The sequence below is a fragment of the Oncorhynchus nerka genome, linkage group LG13, assembly GCF_034236695.1.
Source record: "Oncorhynchus nerka isolate Pitt River linkage group LG13, Oner_Uvic_2.0, whole genome shotgun sequence".
NCBI lineage: Eukaryota > Metazoa > Chordata > Actinopteri > Salmoniformes > Salmonidae > Oncorhynchus > Oncorhynchus nerka.
The window spans coordinates 55,518,591-55,536,691 of record NC_088408.1 but is presented as its reverse complement, the minus strand read 5'-3'; the positions used below and the strand labels follow the sequence as shown (position 1 = coordinate 55,536,691).

General features: G+C 41.7%; 1 pseudogene; it reads left to right on the top strand.

The window, feature by feature from the left end:
- The first annotated feature begins 2,910 nt into the window (after positions 1-2,910).
- The window catches only part of LOC115139718 (drebrin-like protein A), a 57,217-nt pseudogene continuing 42,026 nt past the window's right edge, over positions 2,911-18,101 (top strand).

Below are 18,101 nucleotides of genomic sequence, written 5' to 3'. Positions count from 1 at the left end.
TGGAAGGCAGTGAGTTGCTGCGCAACAGCCTTTTCTAAAATTTTAGAGAGGAATGGAAGATTCGATATAGGCCGATAGTTTTTTATATTTTCTGGGTCAAGGTTTGGCTTTTTCAAGAGAGGCTTTTATTACTGCCACTTTTAATGAGTTTGGTACACATCCGGTGGATAGAGAGCCATTTATTATGTTCAACATAGGAGGGCCAAGCAGAGGAAGCAGCTCTTTCAGTAGTTTAGTTGGAATAGGGTCCAGTATGCAGCTTGAAGGTTGAGAGGCCATGATTATTTTCATCATTGTGTCAATAGATATAGTACTAAAACCCTTGAGTGTCTCTCTTGATCCTATGTCCTGGCAGAGTTGTGCAGACTCAGGACAACTGAGCTTTGGAGGAATACACAGATTTAAAGAGGAGTCCGTAATCTGCTTTCTAATGATCATGATCTTTTCCTCAAAGAAGTTCATGAATTTATTACTACTGAAGTGAAAGCCATCCTCTCTTGGGGAATGCTGCTTTTTAGTAAGCTTTGCGACAGTATCAAAAATACATTTCTGATTGTTCTTATCTTTCTCAATTAAGTTGGAAAAATAGGATGATCTTCGATACTGCAAGGTACTGTCTTTCCAAGCTAGTCGGAAGACTTCCAGTTTGGTGTGGCGCCATTTCCGTTCCAATTTTCTGGAAGCTTGCTTTAGAGCTCGGGTATTTTCTGTATACTAGGGAGCTAGTTTCTATGACAAAGGTTTTTAGTTTTTAGGGGCGTGACTGCATCTAGGGTATTGCGCAAGGTTAAATTGAGTTCCTTGGTTAGGTGGTTAACTAATTAACTCTCACGTCCTTGGGTAGGCAGAATGAGTCTGGAAAGGCATCAAGGAATCTTTGGGTTGTCTGAGAATTTATAGCACGACTTTTGATGCTCCTTGGTTGGGGTCTGAGCAGATTATTAGTTGCGATTGCAAACGTAATAAAATGGTGGTCTGATAGTCCAGGATTATGAGGAAAACATTAAGATCCACAATATTTATTCCATAGGACAAAACTAGGTCCAGAGTATGGCTGTGGCAGTGAGTAGGTCCAGACACATGTTGGACAAAACCCACTGAGTCGATGATGGCTCCTAAAGCCTTTTGGAGTGGTCTGTGGACTTTTCCATGTGAATATTAAAGTCACCAAAAATGTGAATATTATCTGCTATGACTACAAGGTCCGATAGGAATTCAGGGAACTCAGTGAGGAACGCTGTATATGGCCCAGGATGCCTGTAAACAGTAGCTATAAAAAGTGATTGAGTAGGCTGCATAGATTTCATGGCTAGAAGCTCAAAAGACGAAAACGTCTGTTTTTTTGTTGTAAATTTAAATTTGCTATCGTAAATGTTAGCAACACCTCCGCCTTTGCGGGATGCACGTGGGATATGGTCACTAGTGTATCCAGGAGGGGAGGCCTCATTTTAACACAGTAAATTCATCAGGCTTAAGCCATGTTTCAGTCAGGCCAATCACATCAATTTATGATCAGTGATTAGTTCATTGACTATGACTGCCTTGGAAGTGAGGGATCTAACATTAAGTAGCCCTATTTTGAGATGTGAGGTATCACAATCTCTTTCAATAATGGCAGGAATGGAGGAGGTCTTTATTCTAGTGAGATTGCTATGGCGAACACCGCCATGTTTTGTTTTGCCCAACCTAGGTCGAGGCACAGACACGGTCTCAATGGGGATAGCTGATGGGGACATCATCAGCTGTCTTGTGTATCCGTTGGTTTTCTGGATAATGTTAGCTCACAGAAAGTGAGAGATGATGTACATGAATGGCTCTCAAAATAGTTAATTGTGGTTGTATGCACATCACTTGAAGATACTTTATGGAATATTATCATACATTCTAGCCAGTAGTTCTGAAAGTAAAGCTCAAGAACCAAAACTGGTCCCCGAAAATGTCCTACTACATCATATATGTGCAGATATGTGCAGTACATCATTGCTCTCTCTCGCTTTCTCTGCTGTGTCACTCAGCCATTGGGCCCGCTATGCAACCTCAATGGATAATGCTGGGCAGGCCTGGCCCAGCCTTCTTCTTTCACTGTGTAACTCGTCCAATGTGCATGTGCATCTTGTCACTCAAATGGCCAGGGCCTGAAGCTCATTGGCTGGAACTCAAATTGCTAGGTGCTGGCCCAGAAGGCCAAGTTCACAGTACTCAAAATTGCGATACAAAACTTCCAGAAAACAGTCGCTTTCAAGCTAAAGATTTCGTGGCTAGTTGAGGTAAGACAGTAATTCTGCTCATATATAATGCAAGTATGAACTACACATTGACACAAAACGTGAGGTAAAAAAATGACTTACCCCTAGTCAGCAAAGTTCAGAATGTCTCTTTAAGGCAAGTTAATGCTAGAACCCTTAGTTACTTCCAATTTTGGACCTATCAATTAATGATACAGTATATACCGATTGATTCTTGAAAAATAGAACCTAGAAATGCCTCATGAACTTAGTCCAACTGTTGTACCCCACCAGAAATATAAGCTTGTTTTACTACAATGTTCGTAAACAATGTGAACGTAAACAAACCCTGTATAGCTTCAAAACATTGATGGTCAGTCCTTGCATCCATAGCTCTGTCTATGAATTTGAGAGTGATTACATTTCTCCAAGCCAATCCCTTTGCTTTATACCAAAACAGAGGTGTGGTGTCAGCTTTGCTATTGTTTCACTTAAAGATTCTAGCTTTAATTATAAAAATATATATTTTTCCACAATTCCACCTTATTATTAAAGTGAGGAATGGAGGTGAAGAAAATGGTGTGTGAAGTTGAAGTTTGGACCAGGACCAGCTAGAATGTAACTCAGCTTCCCCCCATTCGTCAGGAGGAGGTGGGGCTTTGAGTGAAAACGTATTTCCATCTCACTGCAGAAAGTCTGCAACAGCCTCAACCACCCAGTGTGTGTGTTTGCAGCCTGCATAGCTTGCTGGCGGACTGTCACCTTCTTCTCCACTTGAAACTTCCATTACTTTGCATGAGATAAGCCTACTTACTAATCGTTCTCCCGGCCGTGAAAGCGCGTCAGTGTGGCCGTGTTCAGTTTCTAGTACGTTTCTAGTGCGACTTGCGAAGTGAAGAAATCTTCGGAAGTGGATTGTAGAAAACTTCACCATCACGATGCGAGCGATTAACCTCGATACCTATAGCCTGTCACTGCTCACGGCCAAAGAGGACATTCTCAACCCCCGCTCATCAACCAACTGGTAGGCCTAAACATCCTTATTTGCTCTTCAGTGCCTGAATATAGTTGCAAGCTCAAGTTGAGTATACCTTTAGTCGCATTTTAAACTCCCAATAAGGAAGTTTCTAAATACTTATTTGATAGTTCGTTACATAAATATCCGGTTTCATTCAGAGCTACGTAAACGGTCCCAGCATTTGGATCTTGTTTTCTCGTTTACAAAAAGAAAGGGTGTTGTGTAATTCAAACTTGATTGAATTGGTTCCAGGAGTGGATATATTATGGAGGTAGTCAAAGGATAACATAAAACTGTGTTCTAGGTCTAGATATAGGCTAGGCATAGAGGAAGTGATAGTGATAGTATCACTGATAGTCAGGGCAACTCAGGTGGCACAGTTACGCCTCGATCACACCGATAGTGTTTGTTTGCACCCTGGGACACCAGAAGAACATGCATTTCCAATGGAACGGAACGCTGCGTTTGCCGTGCAACATTGCAGTTCTGTGTGGCGCATACTTTGGATTTATCGAACGCAGGCTATGCATCACATTGTATGCGTTGACAGCTTGCCAGAAATATTAACGGAATGTGAATGTTGAACATTTGTTGCACACATCCAGGTGATGCTGCGTGCCATTTTGCGCAATTCACTGTAGGTATTATTGAGGCGTTAGTGCAGGTAGCCTGCAGAGTGTCCTTACCATACAACCAACGGAGGTTAGTGCGCGTGCCAAACTGTTGGCTACCTGTGTGGCGTGCACGTCTTGCTTTTAGCACCTGGCCTGCGCTTTTTCTGGCCTCGCGTGGAGTGACTCGGCTATTCTCCCCAGGGCTCTTTGACTTTATTCTTTGTGCTCAGCGCACAGCTCGGGTGTCTGCATACATGGCGATCTTTGAGATAGACTGTAATTCAACACAGAGAGGTACTAAACAGTACACGCACCCACAGACATAGAGACACACACGAACAGCATTGACGCATAGAATACCATGCATTGTAATGGAGAATAAATAGCCTATTTATTTCCCCTCCTGAATTCTATTAGCGGGCAAATATTTGCAAATCCACTTTAATGGACCCATTTTTCCCTTTGAACCCAAAGCTCCGAGAAGTTCGAGGGCTGAGGGTGCTGCAGCACCCCCTGAAAAATCGGGGGGAAAAAAGGAAAAAAACATCAAAGTAGTGCACTGGGCCTTTACTAGTCTTGTATTAGCGACCGATATAAGCGTCTGTAGTGCAGGCAGACAAAAAATAATCTGCATCCCCACATGTTTGAACCCTGTGGCGGATAGCTCAGAGACACATATTTAGGACACCTTCAATTATGCCCAATTAGTGCCATGTTCCTTTGATGAACTTCTGAATGTGGGTGATCTGTGGTCCCACACAATTATAGATAATAGAGATATGTTGCCATGGTGATGTCATAATGATCTGTGGGCTCCGCTTTGTGGTTTACCACCCATCTATCACCCATCCGAGGTTTATAGGTCGTATGATGTTGAACGTCATAGAAAATACGTTGCTGATTCATGAATGCATAATAACTGCTCTATTGACTCAGAAACCTCTTGACACACTCAACCAGAGTAAGTATGCTTTCTCAAACAGTGAACTAATAATGTCTACCTCCGACAAAGAGAAGGTTGACAGAGAAATGTACGCGTGCAGGAGTACATTGTGTCATTGCCAAGTACCTCAACTCCATGATGATTTCATCCACAGAGTTGAGCACAGACTAGAGTTTTTGAAATGAGGCTTGGCAGCTCCGTCGTCATGGTGACTTAGCCAAACAGCGTTTGGCTAGGAAGGGCAGACATACCGTCATTGGCTGCCAAGCTATCCCCACAGGAACTGGGCTGTTACCATCACTATGCTGTGTCCACATACCCTACTGATGACAAATGTATTCACAACCCTTGACTTTTTATGTTACAAAGTGGGATTAAAATTGGGGTGGCAGGTAGCCTAGTGGTTCGAGTGTTGGACATGTAACCGAAAGGTTGCAAGATCAAATCCCCGAGCTGACAAGGTAAAAATCTGTCGTTCCGCCCACTGTTCCTAGGCCACCATTGAAAATAAGAAATTGTTCTTAAACTGACTTGCCTAGTTAACTAAAGTTACAATAAAACAAAATACAGGCTTCAGCTTTAGTGGATTGTAGCAGGGCGCAAGCCTAATTGTTTGCTCAATTACTACAAATCTTTGTCTCGCTGGTTTTCACACTCCTCTCTGTTTCTGTTTCTCCAACCTGGTCTGTCTCTCTGTCTCTCACTCATTCCTGAGCTGAGCATCAGTGTAAATCAATAGGCCATAGTGCTCCCTCAGCATTAGTTCTTGTCATCACCAAAATAGATCATGCTGGGAGCTGAGAGAAACCATTGAGGCCAAACACTCAGTAGATATCTCTCTCAATTCAATTCAAGGGGCTTTATTGGCATGGGAAACATATGTTAACATTGCCAATGCAAGTGAAGTAGATCATAAACAAAAGTGAAATGAACAATAAAAATGAACAGTAAATATTCCACTCACAGAAGTTCCAAAAGAATAAAGACATTTCAAATGTCATATGTTGTAGCGATGTGCAAATAGTTAAAGTACAAAAGGGAAAATAAATGTGGGTTGTACAATGGTGTTTTTTCTTCACTGGTTGCCCTTTTCTTGTGACAGTAGGTCACATTATCAAATCAAATCTAATTTATTTCTAAAGGGCTTCTTACATCAGCTGATATCTCAAAGTGCTGTACAGAAACCCAGCCTAAAACCCCAAACAGCAAGCAATGCAGGTGTAGAAGCGTATATTGATGCCCTGTCTCTAATAACAGACACCGAGAGAGCGGAAACCCACACTGAAAGGCTGAATAACACTGGACTGAATTGAGAAGGGGGCGTAATAATGACATCATCATTCATGTGTGTGTGTTGTGTGTAGAGAGACCGAGAAGGGGGAGTTTGAGTTGGGGAAAAGGTTGTTTTGTAGCGTGGCCCTCCCACCCCCACCGTGTTGGTCTTGAGGTCCCGCTGTGTATTATCTAATGACCTTGTGTTGTGAATGGGGAACCAGCCTCTGTATGGGAAGGCACCTAAGAATAGAGGGGCTGCCTAATCAACAACACCGCTCCGGAGGTCTCTCCTTGTTCCCTTTAATGACTGTGGACTCTAGACTGTTTCGCACACAGCCTCCAAACTGGTGTGTGTTATTTGTGTGTGTCAGTGTCTGAAGCAGTAGTCAAAATGACATGAACATACACCCTACTACTGTAACTTTGTAAATCAGACACTTATTGTAAGTCCAAAGAGACATATATGGCAATGTACAAGGCTGCAAATGGAAATGGTTGTAAGCTGTCTCACGCACACTATTAACTCACATACTTCTTCATTCTGATTGTAACCCTCATAAAAGTACAGCTACAGCTTATTTTAGCAACAGCACACTAAGGGCTGAAAAATTCCCCTTTCTCACTTTTCATGACTCCATAAAATACCTCAGTCAGTAGCCATGCTCCTAATGCTGATCAAAGGCAGACACACTTTAATTTACTTTCCATCCAAAAGGACTGGGCACTGTGTAGACTTGAGGAATGTTTATGCCAGAATTTCACGATCTAAATGTAATTTCTCTGCAGACGTTTTTGGGTGTACTCTTGTCAGGCAGACTGCATATATGGGCAGCAGTGTTGTTGGAATACCAAATAGACAGTGTATTGTTGTACCAATCCAGTATAACTGGGGTTGCAAAGCTACCAGTAATTTACCAAAGTCACCAGCATCTTCAATAATTGAGGTAATTAACAGAAAATCTATGCCAATCTATCGTAACTTTGGGTAATTTATACTTGAATAACTTTTTTTTTTAAATATTCCGAACATTGACGACAAATAAAGTGCCTTCAGAAAGTATTCACAATCCTTGACTGTTTGTTACAAAGTGGGAATAAAATGTATTTAATTGTCCTTTTTTGTCAACAATCCACAACAATGTCAAAGTGGATGAAGAATTTTCCGATTTAAAAAAAATATTTGAAAAATTAAATGCTAATATATCTTGCTTAGATAAGTATTCAACCACCTGAGTCCATACATGTTCGAATCACATTTGGCAGCGATTACAGCTGAGTGTTTTTGGGTAAGTCTCTAAGAGCTTTGCATACCTGGATTGTACAATATTTGCCCATTTATTCTTTGAACATTTCTTCAAGCTCTTGTTGGTTGTTGATCATTGATTGATAGCCATTTTTAAGTTTTACCATAGATTTTCAAAACTGTAACTAGGCCACTCAGGAACATTCAATGTCGTCTTTATAAGCAACTCCAGTGTATATTTGTCCTTGTTCTTTAGGTTATTGTCCTGCTGAAAGGTGAGGTTTGTCTCCCAGTGTCTGTTGGAAAGCAGACTGTACCAGTTCTTCCTTTAAGATTTTGCCTGTGCTTAGCTCTATTACTGTAATTTTTATCCTAAAAAACTCCCCAGTCCTTGCCGATGACAAGCATATCCATAACACGATGCAGCCACCACCATGCTTGTAAATATTTTTTAAAAAGTGGTACTCTGTGATGTGTTTTGTTGGATTTGCCCCAAACTTAACACTTTGTATTTAGGACAAAAAGTACATTTTATTTTCCATTTTTTTGTAGTATTACTTTAGTGCCTTATTACAAACAGGATACATGTTTTGGAATATTTTATTCTGTATAGGCTTCCTTTTTTTCACCCTGTCATTTAGGTTAGTATTTACAATGCTGTTAAGAGCTGATCCCATTTAGTTGATAGGCAGTTGGTCGGTCGATATTTCTTTAGTCGAGCAGTAGCAAAACATATATAGAATTTCATGGTGTACAAGGCACTTCTCTGATTCGCGCTTGTCTGAGTGGACTAATCCATTGTGGAGGCCGTGGGGATGGCACAGTCCATCACTAAGACGTGCTACTAAAATCGTATATGGTTATATTACGTAAAAACATTGGTGCAACACTATTTTTTATTCATGTTGCTTTCTCTCGCATTGGATCGCGATTGCTGACCGTGGTTCTGAAATATCAGTGCACTGAATTGCCGTCTTTTCTTAGACCATGACGCTATGTGCATAATAGTTAACCAGCATATTGATGTTGAGAAGAATGCGGCGGAGGCAGCAGCCGAGTTAGGAGACAAGAAAACAGCACTTGCCATACTTTTCTAAGAAAAGTGAGGAGAGCGGAAATGGCAATAGGTCTATAATCAATAGCCTAATTGTTAAATGTGCCTGGCTTTATACTGTAAATCATCCATATACTGTATATCTAGAGAAATAAGACAGATCCTGCTTCTGTTTGAGTGCTTGATCAATAGCCTACTGATTCTGTGAGCACCAAGCCTCACGCAACCACATGTGGGATAAACAATTTCACAAATTCGTCTGTTTTTAATCTTTGCTTTGCTGTAATAAAGGCTTTACACTTTTTTAAATATATTAGAACAGCCTCTCTGGTATTACTTATAAGTTATTTAGTGTTGTTTACTCTTCCAAATTGTCAGAAAAATAAAACGTATAATAATAACCCTCCTTTTTCTTGATCTCCTTGTTATTATGACTTATTATGATGATCATCATTTATAATAAGCAATATCGTTGGCTTAGTATAGCAGCCTTGTAGAACCACCATCGTGCTCTAGGCCAAAGAGTACATACTGTTTAGTTTTAATACCGTAACGTAAGCCTATATTTCAAAACGTATATAGGCTACTGTATCATTCATTAATTCATTCATAAATGTCATCACACAGCATGAGTCATTTATCATTTGAAATGAAATCAAGCATTTCCGTTTGAAAATAAAATAAAGCTACCCTTGAATAATTAGCGAAAACGATAAATAAACTGGTCCATGTCGGAAATTGAGTTCACGAATGAATGCAATTTGTTTTTAGTGTTTGCTGTAATAAAGGCTTTACAATTATTTATTTTGAACTAAACATTGCAACAGACTCTCTGGTACGCTTAGCATTTATTTAGTGTTGTGTACATTGTTCCAGATGGTCAGAAAAATGATATTGTAATCTAACAGCACCTGTTTGGCACATATAATATGCACGCTGTAAGAACCAACACTGGAGATGAGAGGGCAGGTACGAAGAGTTGAACATTTTAATTTAGCACAGACATGAACAAGACAGGAAGAGCATCATAACCAGGTATACAAGACATACAAACATTAATGCAGAAGAGGGGAACAGAGCTGGGGAACAGACAGATATTGGGGAGGTAATAACATGACGATTTGAGTCCAGGTGAGTGCAATGAATCGCTGATGCGCGTAACGAGGGAATCAGGTGTGCGTAGTGATGGTGGCAGGAGTGCGTAATGCAGGGCCTCGAGTGCCAGGGAGGGAGAGCGGCCTTATTGGTGTCACACTTTTTTTCCATCCCTAGCAAAGACAGCTGATTAATCAAATTGCATTCTAAACTGAAGATCATGATTATGTGATTATTGGAGTCAGGTGTGCTAGCTGGGGCAAAACTGGGATACCAATCAGGCCCTTGAGGACTGGAATTGCCCACCCCTGGTGTAGACCAATTAGGAGTTCTAATCTCTCCAAAAGAACGTGGTGCTCGATGGTGTCAAAAGTAGCACTAAGTCTAGGAGCACTAGGATGGATGGAGAGCCTTGGTCTGACGCCATTTAAAGGTAATTTACCACCTTTGTGAGTGCTGTCTCAGTTGCTATGCTGGGGTCTAAAACCAGACTGAAGCATTTCATATACATTATTTGTCTTCAGGAAGGCAGTGAGTTTCTGCATAACATATTTTTGGGGGGAGATGAGAGATTCGATATAGGCTGATTTGTAAAAACAAAACAAAAATTCCGGGTCAAGGTTTGGCTTTTTCAATAGAGGCTTTATTACTGACACTTAGCGAGTTTGGTACACATCCGGTGGACAGGGATCCATTTATATGTTCAATATAGGAGGGCCAAGCACAGGATACTTCCTGCTCTTTCAGTAGTTTAGTTGGAATAGGGTCCTGTATGCAGCTTGACGGTTTAGAGGCCATAACTATTTTCATGAATGTGTGACGAGATACAGGATTAAACAACTTGAATGTCTCCATTGATCCTCCATTGATCCTATGTCCTGGCAGTTCTGTGCAGGCTTTGGAGAAATTGCAGATTCAAAGTAGAATCCATAATTTGCTTTCTAAGGATCATGATCTCTTCATCGAACAAGTTCATGAATTTATCACTGCTGAAGTGAAAGCTATCCTCTCTTGTTGAATACTTATTTTTAGTTAGCTTTGCGACAGTGTCAAAAATACACTTTGGATTGTTCTTATTCTCCTTAATTTGGTTGAAAAAATAGGATGATCGGGCAGCAGTGAGGACTCTTTGGTATTGCACGTTACTGTCTTTTCAAGCTAGTCGGAAGACTTTTAGTTTGGTGGAGCGATATTTCCGTTCCAATTTTCTGGAAGATTGCTTCAGGGATCGGGTATTTTCTGTATACCAGGGAGCAAATTTCTTGTGACAAATTTGTTTTGTTTTTAGGGGTGCGACTGCATATAGGGTATTACGTAAGGTTACGTTTAGATCATCAGTTAGGTGGTTAACCGATTTTTGTACTCCGACGGCCTTGGGTAGGTGGAGGGACTCTGTCAGGGCATCGAGGAATCTTTGGGTTGTCCGAGAATTTATAGCACAGCTTTTGATGATCCTTGGTTGGGGTCTGAGCAGATTATTTGTTGCAATTTCAAATTTAATAAAATGGTGGTCCCATAGTCCAGGATTATGAGGAAAAACATTTAGATCCATTCCATGGGACAAAACTAGATCCAGGGTATGACTGTGGCATTGAGTAGGTCTGGAGACATGTTGGACAAAACCCACTGAGTCAATGATGGCTCCGAAAGCCTTTTGGAGTGGGTCTGTGGACTTTTCCACGTGAATATTAAAGTCATCAAAAATGTGAATATTATCTGCCATAACTACAAGGTCCAATAGGAACTCGGGGAACTCCATGAGGAATGCTGTATACGGATCAGGAGGCCTGTAAACAGTAGTTATTAAAAAAAAAGTGATTGAGTAGGCATAGATTTCATGACTAGAAGTTCAAAAGACCAAAATGCAGAGAAAAAAAAGTATTGTAAATTGAAATTTGCTGTCATAAATGTTAGCAACACCTCCGCCTTTGCGGGAACCAGGAGGGGAGGCCTCATTTAACACAGTAAATTCATCAGGCTTGAGCCATGTCTCAGTCAAGCCATTCACATCGAGATTATGATCAGTGATTAGTTCATTGACTATGACTGCCTTGAAAGTGAGGGATCTAACATTAAGTACCCCTATTTTGAGATGTGTGATATCACAATCTCCTTCAATAATGGCAGGAATGGAGGAGGTCTTTATTCCATTGAGATTGCGAAGGCAAACGCCGCCATGTTTTGTTTTTCTCAACCTAGATCAAGGCACAGACACGGTCTCAATGGGGATAGCCGAGCTGACAACACTGACTGTGCTATTGTCAGACTCCACTAAGCTGAAAGGCTGGCTAACAGGGTGCAGGCCAGATAGCCTGCTGTCTCATTGTGGAGCTAGAGGAGTTGAGCCATGTCTATGTTCATAGATAATATGAGAGCATCCTTCCAGCTAGGATGGAGTCTGTCACTCCTCAGTAGGCCAGGCTTGGTCCTGTTTGTGGGGGAGTCCCAGAAAGAGGTCCAATGATCTACAAATTCTCTCTTTTGGGAGGGGCAGAAAACAGTTTTCAACCAGCAATTGAGTTATGAGACTCTGCTGTAGAACTCATCACTCCCCCAAACTGGGAAGGGACCAGAGACAATTACTCGATGCCGACACATCTTTCTAGCTGATTTACACGCTGAAACTATGTTGCGATTGGTGACCTCTAACTGTTTCATCCTAACATCGTTGGTGCTGACGTGGATAACAATATCCCTATACTCTCTTCACTCGCCAGTTTTAGCCTCAGCCAGCACCATCTTCAGATTAGCCATTACGTCGGTAGCCCTGCACCCTGGTAAACAGTGTATGATTGCTGGATGATTCTTTTTAAGTCTAATATTGTGGGTAATGGTGTCGCCAATGATTAGGGTTTTCAATTTGTCAGAGCTAATGGTGGGAGGCTTCGGCAGCACAGACCCCGTAACGGGTGGAGGAGATACCTGAGAAGGCTCGGCCTCTGACTCTGACTCGTTGCTTTAATGGGAAGAACCGGTTGAAAGTTTGTCAGGCTGAATGAGCGAGACCGGTTGAGCATGCCAACAGCATTTCTTTCCAGAAGCCTTGAGAAAATTGTCTGGCTGCGGGGACTGTGCGGAGGGATTTATACTACTATCTGGACTTACTGGTGGGTCAAACGCTGTTTCATCCTTTCCTACTACGCTTAAATGACCCTCTGCCTAACGATTGCGTCTGAAGCTGTGCTTGCAACACGGCTATCCTCACCATAAGGTGATAGTTCTCCTTTATATTATGAGTACAGCGACTGCAATTAGATGGTATAGTGTTAATGTTACTACTTAGCTTTTTCGGCTGGTGGAGGTCCTGTAGAACCATGTCCAGATAAAGCGTCCGGGGGTAAAAAAGTTGAATGAAAAAAGTAGCATGAGGAACAAACTAAGACGTAGGTAAATGTATTCAAAGTAAGAACCAAAAAGTTTGTCAGATAGCCAAGGAGCAACAAACAGCACAACAAGATGGAGACTAGTCCGGAAGTTGAGGGTAGAGCAAATTTCACCAGATCATCAGAGACATCAACACTCGCTGCGCAAAGTACAACGCAGGAGTGGCTTCGGGACAAGTCTCAAATCAATCAAATTTGATTGGTCACATACACATATTTAGCAGATGTTATTGAGGGTGTAGCGAAATGCTTGTGTTCCTAGCTCAAACAATGCAATACTATCTAACAATTCACAACAATAGACACAAATCTAAATGGAAAAGAATGGAATTAAGAAATATATAAATATTAGGATGAGCAATGTCGGAGTGGCATTGACTAAAATACAGTAGAATATAATATTATATACATATTAAATGAGTAAAGCAGAATGTAAAATTGAAAGTGACCAGTGATCCCGTGTCTATGTATATAGGGCAGCAGCCTTTAAGGTGCAGGGTTGAGTAACCGGGTGGTAGCCAGCTAGTGATGGCTACTTAACAGTCTGATGGCCTTGAAATAGAAGCTGTTTTTCAGTCTCTCGGTCCCACCGGTTACTGTACCAGGTGGTGATACAGTCCAATAGGATGCTCTTAATTGTGCATCTGTAAAAGTTTCTGAGGGTCTTAGGGGCCAAGCCAAATTTCTTCAGCCTCCACCACCTGGCACCACTCCGCCATGGCCCTCACCTCCTCCCTGTAGGCTGTCTCATCATTGTTGGTAATCAGGCCTACTACTGTTGTGGAGGCGTGTTGGAGGCATGCGTGGCCACGCAGTCATGGGTGAACAAGGAGTACAGGAGGGAGCTGAGCATGCACCCCATTGTGGGTCCCCTTTGTTGAGGATCCTCGAAGTGGAGGTGTTATTTCCTACCTTCACCACCTGGGGGCGGCCTGCCAGGAAGTCCAGGACCCAGTTGCACAGGGCGGTGTTCAGACCCAGGGCCACAAACGTAATGATGAGCTTGGAGGGTACTATGGTGTTGAAGGCTGAGCTGTAGTCAATGAACAGCATTCTTACATAGGTATTCCTCTTGACCAGATGAAATAGGGCAGTGTGCAGTGCGATGGCGACTACATAGTCTGTGGATCTATTGGGGAGGTATGCAAATTGAAGTGGGTCTAGGGTGTCAGGTAAGGTAATGGTGAAATTATCCTTAACTAGCCTCTCAAAGCACTTTATGATGACAGAAGTGAGTGCTATGGGGCGATAGTCATTTACTTCAGTTACCTTTGTTCCTGTATGCAAGAAAGCAATGGTGGACATCTTGAAGCAAGTGGGGACAGCAGACTGGGATAGGTATGGATTGAATCTGTCCGTAAACAGTTCCAGCCAACTGTTCTGCACATGCTCTGAGGACGTGGCTAGGGATGCCACCTGGGCCGGGGTTAACAGGCTTAGATGTCTTACTCACGTCGGCCATGGACAACGAGAGCCCACAGTCCTTGGGAGTGGCCCTCGTCGGTGGCACTGTGTTATCCTCAAAGCGGGCGAAGAAGGTATTTAGCTTGTCTAGGAGCAAGACGTCGGTGTCCGACTTGGCTGGTTTTCCCTTTGTAATGGTATTTTCAGAGGCTACCCGGAATATATCCCAGTCAGCGTGATCAAAAGAAGCTTGAAGCATGGATTATGATTGGTCAGACCAGTGTTGAATAGACCTTAGCACGGGTGCTTCCTACTTGAGTTTCTGCCTATAGGAAGGGAGGAGCAGGATGGAGTCGCGATCTGATTTGCCGAAGGGAGGGTGGGAGAGGGCCTTGTAGGCATCCCGGAAGGGGGAGTAGCAGTGGTCAAGTATTTTAGCTGCACGATTACTACAGTCAATGTGTTGATAGAACTTAATTTGCGTTTTCCTCAAATTTGCATTGTTAAAATCCCCAGATACAAAAAATGCGGCCTCAGGATATGTGGTTTCCAGTTTGCGCAACGTCCAGTGTAGTTCCTTGAAGGCTGCCGTGGTATCGGCTTGAGTGGGAATATGCACGGCTGTGACTATAACCAAAGAGAATTCTCTTGGGAGGTAATACGGTCGACATTTGATTGTGAGGAATTCTAGGTCGGGTGAACAAAAGGACTTGAGTTTCTGTACATTATCACAATCACACCATGAGTAGTTAATCATGAAACATACACCACCGCCTTTCTTCTTCCTGGAGAGTTCTTTATTCCTGTCTATCCAGTATATCTGGAGAGAGCCATGATTCCATTAAACAGAGTATGTTACAGTCCCTGAGGTCTCTCTGCAAGGAGATCCTCGCCCTGAGCTTGTCTACTTTATTGTCCAGAGATTGAACATTAGTGAGTAATATTCTCAGAAGCAGTGAATGGCACGCCTCCTGAGTCAGACTAGAAGTCCACTCCGAATACCTCTTCTCTGCCGATGGCGTCTTGGAGCAGCCTCTGGCGTACGAACAAAGGATCAATTTCTGGAAAGTTGTATTCCTGGTTGTAATGATGGGGAGTTACCGCCGCTCTGATATCCAATAGTTATTTGCGGCTGTATGTAATAACACAAAAAAAACTTTCTGGGCTGATAATCTAAGAAATAACATCCCAAAAAACGAAATACTGCAAAGTTGCTTAGGAGCTAGAAGCAGAGCTGCCATGTATGTCAGCGCCATCTTGAACGTCCTTGAGTGGCCAAGCCAGAACCTGGACTTGAAGCCGATCGTACATCTCTGGAGAGACCAGAAAATAGCTGTGCAGCAATGCTCCCCAACCCAACCTGACAGAGCTTGAGATGAACTGCCGAAAAGAATGAAAAAAAGTCCCCAAATACAGGTGTGCCAAGCGTAATACCCAAGAAGAATCGTTACTGTAATCATTGCCAAACAAAGTACTTCAACAAAGTACTGAGTAAAGGGTCTGAATACTTATGTAAATGTGATATTTCAGTTTTAGATGTTTTTTATAAATGTGCAAAATGTTCAAAATTTTTTTTTTCTTTTTCATTATTTGGTAATGTGTGTAGATTGATCAGGGAAAATACAATTTAAACAATTTTAGAATATGTCTGTAACATAACAAAATGTGGAAAAGTCAAAGGGTCTGAATACTTTCTGAAGGCACTGTATATGGTAAAATGGATTGGTTGAATCATAGATGCACTACTGCACTACTGTTCCACTGGATGTCATAAGGTGAATGCACCAATTTGTAAGTCGCTCTGGATAAGAGCGTCTGCTAAATGACTTAAATGTAAATGTAATGTAAATGTTGAAAGAACAGATGACTCTCGGTCAAGCAAGATTTTTTTAGTTGGGGACAGCTCTATTGTTGATCCATCCTACATTTTTCCTATCACAGACATTAAACTCTAACTTTTTTTAAATCACCATTGGCCTCATGGGGAAATCCTTGAGCGGTTTCCTTCCCCTCCGGCAACTGAGTTAGGAAGGACGCCTCTATCTTAGTGACTGGGTGTATTGATACATCATCCAAAGCGTAATTGATTATTTCACCATGCTCAAAGGGATATTCAGTGTCTGCTTTTTTTACATTTTCACCTATCTACCAATAGGTGCCTTCCTTTGCGTGGCATTGGAAAACCTCCCTGGTCTTTGTGGTTGAATCTGTGCTTGAAATTCACTTCTCGACTGAGGGACCTTACCGATAATTGTGTTTGGTGCAGAGATGGGTTAGTCATTTAAACATCATGTTATATCACACAGTTTTCTTTGTTACTCCTGTCCTTATTTACGCTTGCCATAACAAAGGGGTTGAATACTTATTGTGCTCAAGACATGTCAGCTTTGATTTTTTTTTTATTCATTTGAAAAACAACATTCTAAAAAGTCAATTCCACTTTGACATTATGGGGTATTGTGTCTAGGTCAGTGACACAAAATCTCAATTTAATACATTTTAAATTCAGGCTATAACACAACAAAAAGTGGGGGGAAAATCAAGTGGTGTGAACTTTCTGAATGCACTGTACATATTGACATAGTAAAATAAATACATCTTTGTAAAAACAAATATATATAAAGGATATTTCATGCTGAAACCCTCATATTAACCACCAATGGTATTCACTAAATAGATGTTTCATCAAACTAAAAGTGTACAGCTTTTGGTTTGCACATTATCACATGGAATTCATTTAGAGCTCAATGGGGGCGCGACCCCTATTCATTACCTTTGGGTGTGGGCTGTATCTAACCATCTGTGGGCTCTGGTGACTTTGAACACTGTCAAACACACCTTGTTCTTCCCACTGCTCTTGGCAGACTATGTGTTGACTGTGGATGGTCGTGGTTGGGGGAGCATTTTCACAATTAGTTGGTTTTGACTAGTTGCGAAGATCTAACCACTGCTGATTTGGATGGCGATACGGTACACATTCGATAACTTCCCAAACGGCCCAAAGTAACATTTCAACCTTTTACATTTTTTTGTGATAGTGTTTTCAAAAGAGAAGTGAGATGGGTTCGCTTCCAAAGCTAAACTGAGAAGTTTGTGAGCAGTTGCAATTGTCATGACTTAAACATTAATCTGAAAACTGTTATTTATCTAACTATGTTTAATTTTACCCAATTAAATGAATCATGTAACAATTATCTCATTAGGATCTGGGGCACCACGAGAGCAGTTCTTTAAAGAGTTACCATCTCCAGAATGAAATTCTGAAAGGTCTTTACTTATCACATCTATAAACAGTCAACGTACTAATCATAACCTCGTATCATATAATTATTCTGAACGGTCGTAACCTCCTTGCATCTGCAAGAACCTGGGCCTTACTTATGATTCAGTTAACGAAGAGATGGAGAGAAAGAGAGCGGGACAGTGACACTTAACATTGGTACATTCGGAAACTACTTTCACGTACAGTAACCATATACTTTGCATACAAACCGCCGCCTGCTTTGAATAAGAAATCATGACTGTATTTACGTGAAATGCCTGGGTTTGCCGGGGGTCTCTCGGTGGACAGGGCAGCCTTGGAAAGGGGGTTGGGCCTGTTCGCGGCATGCTTGTAAGGCTCTGATTGTCCAAAATGGTTCCAAAAAGTATTCTACTGTTGTCCTCTTTTTGTAGGGCTCCGGTATCCAGTGACTTGTCGTGTAGTCCTGAACAGAACAGCATCATTTATTTTCCTTCCATTCGCTCTTGTTAGATAGGCTAGCCAGCCGTATCAATGGTTTGAGCAGAGTAACAGGATGGTCCTACCTAAATTAGTTTTCGAAGATACTTTACTTAGGACAGCTAA